Below are 6,000 nucleotides of genomic sequence, written 5' to 3' on the forward strand. Positions count from 1 at the left end.
GCTTTCCTTATGGAACACCGGTGGCACTTGATCCCCTGTATATTTCTTCGAGGATGTTCATATGTGCTTCGTCGACGCCCTGGTTCCGCAGTGCCTGCATGACTTCATGCCCAGAGAGGGCAAGCGGGTTAGGGAGAGTAAGTTAGGTGGGCAGATGAGATTAGGAAGTTTGCGGGTATAAAGTGCATCAATCACAGGACCGAGTTGACTGGTGGAACATGGGAGAGGCCTTTGCCCTGCAGTGGACATAGTCAAGCTGCTGCTGCTGCTGCTGATGATGATGATGATCAGTCTTGATGACAATTTTTACTGAAAAAAGAAAGGAGGAAATCTTTATATAACCACAGACATTCTCGCTTCCCAAGTGAGAATGAAAGAAGGCGAACCGAAACTAGTAATTAATTTCCGCCCCCCCCCGCCAATATTATTATTGAAATACCTCTCGAGCTTGATCTTATCTTACTTATTTTTAATGTAAGCGTGTATAACAGCTAGCATGCATGTTTCCAAAGTAATAACAAAAAAAAAAAAAAGAAATCGCTTCTGTGCCGAGCCCAACGATGTCCAGATTCTTCGAGAAGTACATCTCCAAATAGCGGCCTGTATAGGGAAGGGTGTTTCAGCTTCACGAACGTCGAACCTGGGCCGGGATGAAGCATGCCGTGCGCACCATGGTGTTTCACAAAGCAAGATCTTTGGTCCTTATATTGCTTTACTAGGTCCACTAACGCACCATCACTTCACAGATATGTTTGAACAAGTGCTGTTTGCGACAGCTAGGCGACGTCGTATTGTAAAGGTGCACGTTTGTGTCTCTGGTTTTGATAAGAAACTTGGACGTCCTGGTGAATTTCGTCGGGGTATTCTGACATCACTTCTAAGCCAAACGTTGGGTTTTAAGCAGTAACCACGAGCATTTAACTCATAATATGCTTAGGACCGGTGCCCTGTATTGGGCTTTGCCCAAATTTTGTGGAGCGTATGTACAGTGGACCGTGACGATGACATGACACACCAACAAGCCGAAACCCCAAGTTAGTTCGACCCCACAGCAACACCAGTTAGAGTGGTGCTTGTCCAAGCTAGTTGGTTTGCACACGAGAAAGGTGTCCAGCCAACTGCACTGACGAGGGCACACGTGAACGTAGACAACACACCACTGCAGGTGTCGTCTCCCTTCCCGCGTCCTCAATAATAAGCAATAATAATCATATCTGTGTTTTTACGTGCCGAAGCGACGATGTGATGCCGTAGTAGTGGAGTGCTCCGGAAATTTCGACCATCATGGTGTTCTTTGTACCGTGCACCGACATAGCGCGGTATACATAAACTTACAGAATTTCGCCTCCATCAAAATGCGACCGTCGCGGCCGCAAGATCTAACCTGTAACCGTCGGGTCAGTGGCCTAGCGCATCGGTATCACAGTGGTTAGTAAACACTGTCACAGTGGTTAGTAACTATCGCAGTGGTTAGTAACCACTGTGATACCGAGGTGTAAGATTCCAGTGTCGTCGTCAGCGCGGTTAGCTGGAAACCTCCCTCACTAAAACCAATGGATCACGCAACGAGCTCCTTTCACCACAGTTTGGTAACACTTTTCACCAGAATTTCGTATATATGCTTCAGCTGTTCTGAAGTTGATCGTGAATGTATCAACATAAATTTTGCGGTATTTTCCAAGCAATTTTATAAGTGACTGGGTAGATTCTATTCGACACACAGTTCGTCTGCCATGACGACATGCGCCTTAAAATCGCAGCATTCTTGTAAGAAATGTTTTATCCCAGAGAGGAAAAAAACACCCTGTAAGCCACGTAAGCGTGCTTCTCCCCGGAAATGCAGTTCTTGCGGAGAAGCTAGCTTTGACGTATGAAGCAACTAACCGCTTGCATACGATCATTTTTCCCGCTTCGTATTACAGTGGTCAACGCCGGAACATGCACAGTGGAGGAGTAGCGCTGTCGAGGACTTCAAAATAATTTTCGCCGTACTAGATTTCTGTTTGGGTGACTGTATATATGACTTCGTCGCCGCGTAACGCGGCACACCTTCAGAGTATCTGTTCTATGCTGGATTTATCTGCGCATGACGAGCCCACATTAGTTGAGTGTTTTTTTCCAGCTATTACTAGCCCTGGACTAGAAGAAGAGCTGTGAGCCATCCAACGGGCCCGAGACACAGTACAAATACTTTTTTTTTTTTCTGTTCCGGCGTGGGACCAACCCCATACGTGCTACAGCGCGTTGCGAAGGACCTCAGTAAAGCTTTTTTTCCATCCGTGTAACATTTTTAATGTACAATGAAAGCCCAGATTTGCTTTCCAGTGCGTTTTAATTCTACAGTAATTCTACAGTTGATCTTTCGGTGTTTTACAAAGGAAAAACGAAGCTTGTCCGGTCATGTAATGAAGCAGATCAGATATGCTTACTATCAAGGTTATATATATAACTGCCAATAGAAGCGGAGATCAGTCGAAGTTGCTAGAGCACTGCGCATGTGATGAGTGTAGGAAGTTTTTGAGCGTAAGACTAAACCGCCTGGCGCAAGGCAGTGTAATCTGAAGTAACCGGCATAGAATAGCGTCCTGAAGGGAAAGAAAATATTATTACGGTGGGAGTGGAATGCTCTTCTGCTGAGGTACTATAGAACAGATGAAAAAGGTATCGCGCTGCTAGGTGAAGGGTGGGAAAGCAAACAGGCAGAAAAATATGCTATTGTGGCATGTGTAGGTTTATAGGGAGCGTTTATTGTTGGGCAAAACAATATGCAAGACAAATGACAACGAAGTCGAGGAAAGGATAGTGGGGGCGTTATTTATTTGTAAAGATTGTTAGTTATGTAGATGTATTGAACAATATTAGAAAATGTAGAAGCTTGGCAACAGCACAACTGCATGAATGTTGTTAGTCACCCCTACAAAGGCAGTTATCGCCTCTCATCTCGTCTGTCCGGTTCATTCGAAACCGCCTGCTTCATTTGGACGGATTTAACGATGAGAAAGGACACGGAACAAACGATCGACCGTCGTTCAATTGCATCTATACATGCGTTGAACTTGCGAGATCAATACCGACGAAGCGCATACGTATGCGAACGCTTCTGGCTCTTAAACTCAACGACGCGTTCGCAAAGTCAAAGCTTTTCCGCAAGCGATCTCGTCGAACTTGCGAAAAAAGTCAATACATCCAACTTTATACACACTTCGTGTATACATGCAGAAAACGACTCGAAAAATCTTCATCAACAACAGAAAGGCTCTGAAAATGAGCAGAAGAGTTGTTTCGGGTGTCCTCCGCTCGTTACAGTGCATATGAACGAGGTTGACTTGCATTTCGAGATAGAAACGGGAACACGCGACTTGCTAAGCCTATCGATCGGCGCATCGGCCAGACTGACCGATCAATGCGGAGCGTGTCGCTCGATGAGTAATGGAACGATCGTTAGATGAGCAAAGTACAAGCACGGCCTCATCGGTTGGAACGGCCTTCTAACTCGTCGACGGCTCTGTGTATGTGCCGCACGTACACACACATTCGCGTACACTCTCTTGACATGGGTGAAGAAGGCGCGGGTTTACGGGAACCGAGACTGCCGAAGCGCGCGTTTGAGATGGCCAGCTCTTCGTTGGCCGTTGGAGCGAGTACCACCCACCCGCTCGGTGGACGATGCAGCATGCAACGCGTTGCTATATAACAGAGCCCGCGACGCTCTGAGCAACCTCCCTATACTTCCCCTCAACATCTCCCTGAGAGTGCTCGGCGCACGTAATGGCAAATCGATGGCCTCTCTACAAATACACACGCGAGTGCTGGCGCTAGAGCTTCGATGGGGGAGAAACACAAGATATCGAAAAGAACGAAGCACGGAGCTTGTACGATGCACCATTGGCCGAGCCGGGCCGGCTTCGAGCGGCGTGCGCACGCCCTTGGAACATGGTATTCGGAAATAACGCAAAAAGCAAAAAAGGAGAATGCATCAAAGCTGCAGCAATGCCTTATTGGTCGATCCGAGTGTGCCACTCATTATGTATACGTCGCGGTGGCAGAGAAAAGCTATCGTGCCAGCTGGACTCGTATGCGTGCGCAAGTTCGCGGAGACAACACCAAAAGCTTCGAACGAAGTCGGTGTGTATAGGTTTGGGGAGGGAGACGCCGAAGTGACGCGCCACCGATCGAAACCGTCGGTTGCCAAGCGATTGGTGTTTTGTGCTCCGGCTTGGGCCTCGATGGAAAGCCTGGCTTATAGCTTGTAGCCTATAGCTGCATGCACTCGCAGGCGCAGCAGCTGGTTCGACCGGCCTCTGGGCCACGCCGTTTCGGGCAAGGAACCGAGAATCGATTCGATGCGTTGGGGAAGAATGAGACAGAGAGAGAGAGAAATAGAGAGAGATAGAGATGCTGTTTTAGCCGCGGTTCGTCTTATCGCGTGCAATTACGAAGGCAACATTTTAAAAAAATGTGCAGTGGTACATCCTTAAAACTGCGCCTTTCAGGCATAGATCATCTGCATTGCAGAGTTTTATTCTAACATGTATGCTGAAGAAGCGGGGAGGGAGGAGCAAGAGGAAGACGAAAAAAAATCGATTTAGCGATAACGAATTTAGTTCAATAAGAGCCGTCATTATTTATTTCAAAGGGTATCCTTTTTATGATCTACATTTTGAGCGCCTTCTGTAAACTTAAACTGAACCCTGCTCTTTCTTCTTAAAAGTAGCGGTTACAAAGCGCGGTGTGGTGCTCAGTCGCATGCAATGCAATACTGATACCTTAGGTTGCGCATGAAAGTAAATCCTGTGGGTTGGTAGGCTGTGTGATCTGTAGGAGATCTGATGCCTATTGTACTAACGGTTACCTGCACCTGTAATGTGATTCACAAGCCGAATAAACGAAGCGGTGGAACTTGTGGTGAATCCGATTAGCCATTAATGAGATCGGGGCTTTCTGAATTACGTTTCGCAGTTCACAAATAGCGTAAGTTTCGGAAAACAAAGTGTACAGGGCGAATGACATTTTGTTGTCCCTCCATGCGTATCACATGGGTAACGGCGTGGAGGCGCGAAAGAAAAAAACAGCTCAATGTACCCAAACCTCTAAAGCGACAATATTATCAACAGCAGTGCCATAGTTGCCGAGAAATTAAGGTAAACGCACGTGAACACACGCGCTACAATAGGACATTCTCAAAATGATCCCGGCGACGTCAGACGAACCAGCTACAATTAATCACTCGTAATCAAACTAGCTGCACTAAAATAAAGAACCTTCCGTGCATCAAGAGACGTAATAATTAAAATGCTGCCTGTTCGTTTCTGTTGAGTGTTGAATCCCCAATCTTTCCTTCTTGGCTACGCTCCTGGGCTGCCTGTGTGGTCTACCAGGTCGGGTCACCTTATCTCTGAGTGTCGCCGGAGTGAACGAGGCTTGTGAATCACTCCGCTGAACAAGTTGGGATAAGCTTGAGACGTTCTGCAACCTATGATTCATAGGCTTACGTTATACAGCTTGTCTATATTAGAGCAAAAACTCATACTACGCCATGCTTCCCAAGGTAATTCATCCCATAGTAACGACCCGGAGCCATCGGAACGTAGGTGTAGCAGGCTTGATGTCACACCACGCGATACGATGCGGAGAGCCACCGCTGCTGCGCTCGGAGCCTCACTGCTACAGTACCACGTGGCAATTCAAAACACAGTGTGCAAAGCCTTTTGGGGGAAAACAAGGCAAACATATTGTTGAGATTTAGAGAGTCAAGCCTTCCAAGCACTTCTTTTGTACGTGCCAAAATTAGACTTTGCCTCATAACTGTGAATCAGCGCAGTGAAGTAGTACGACGAAGGTAGCGCAGTGAATGCTGAAGCGCTCGCGTCAGCCGTTCGGTAACCAGGATCGATTGAATTTTTCATTGATCGGAAGTACTTGATTTGCCCATTGCGAATCACGAATGGTGACGCTTTTGTGTTGTTGGTATCGCGGCCAGTTCTACCGCACACGCTTTCG

This window comes from Rhipicephalus microplus, chromosome 5, assembly GCF_043290135.1.
Source record: "Rhipicephalus microplus isolate Deutch F79 chromosome 5, USDA_Rmic, whole genome shotgun sequence".
In the NCBI taxonomy this organism is placed as follows: domain Eukaryota; kingdom Metazoa; phylum Arthropoda; class Arachnida; order Ixodida; family Ixodidae; genus Rhipicephalus; species Rhipicephalus microplus.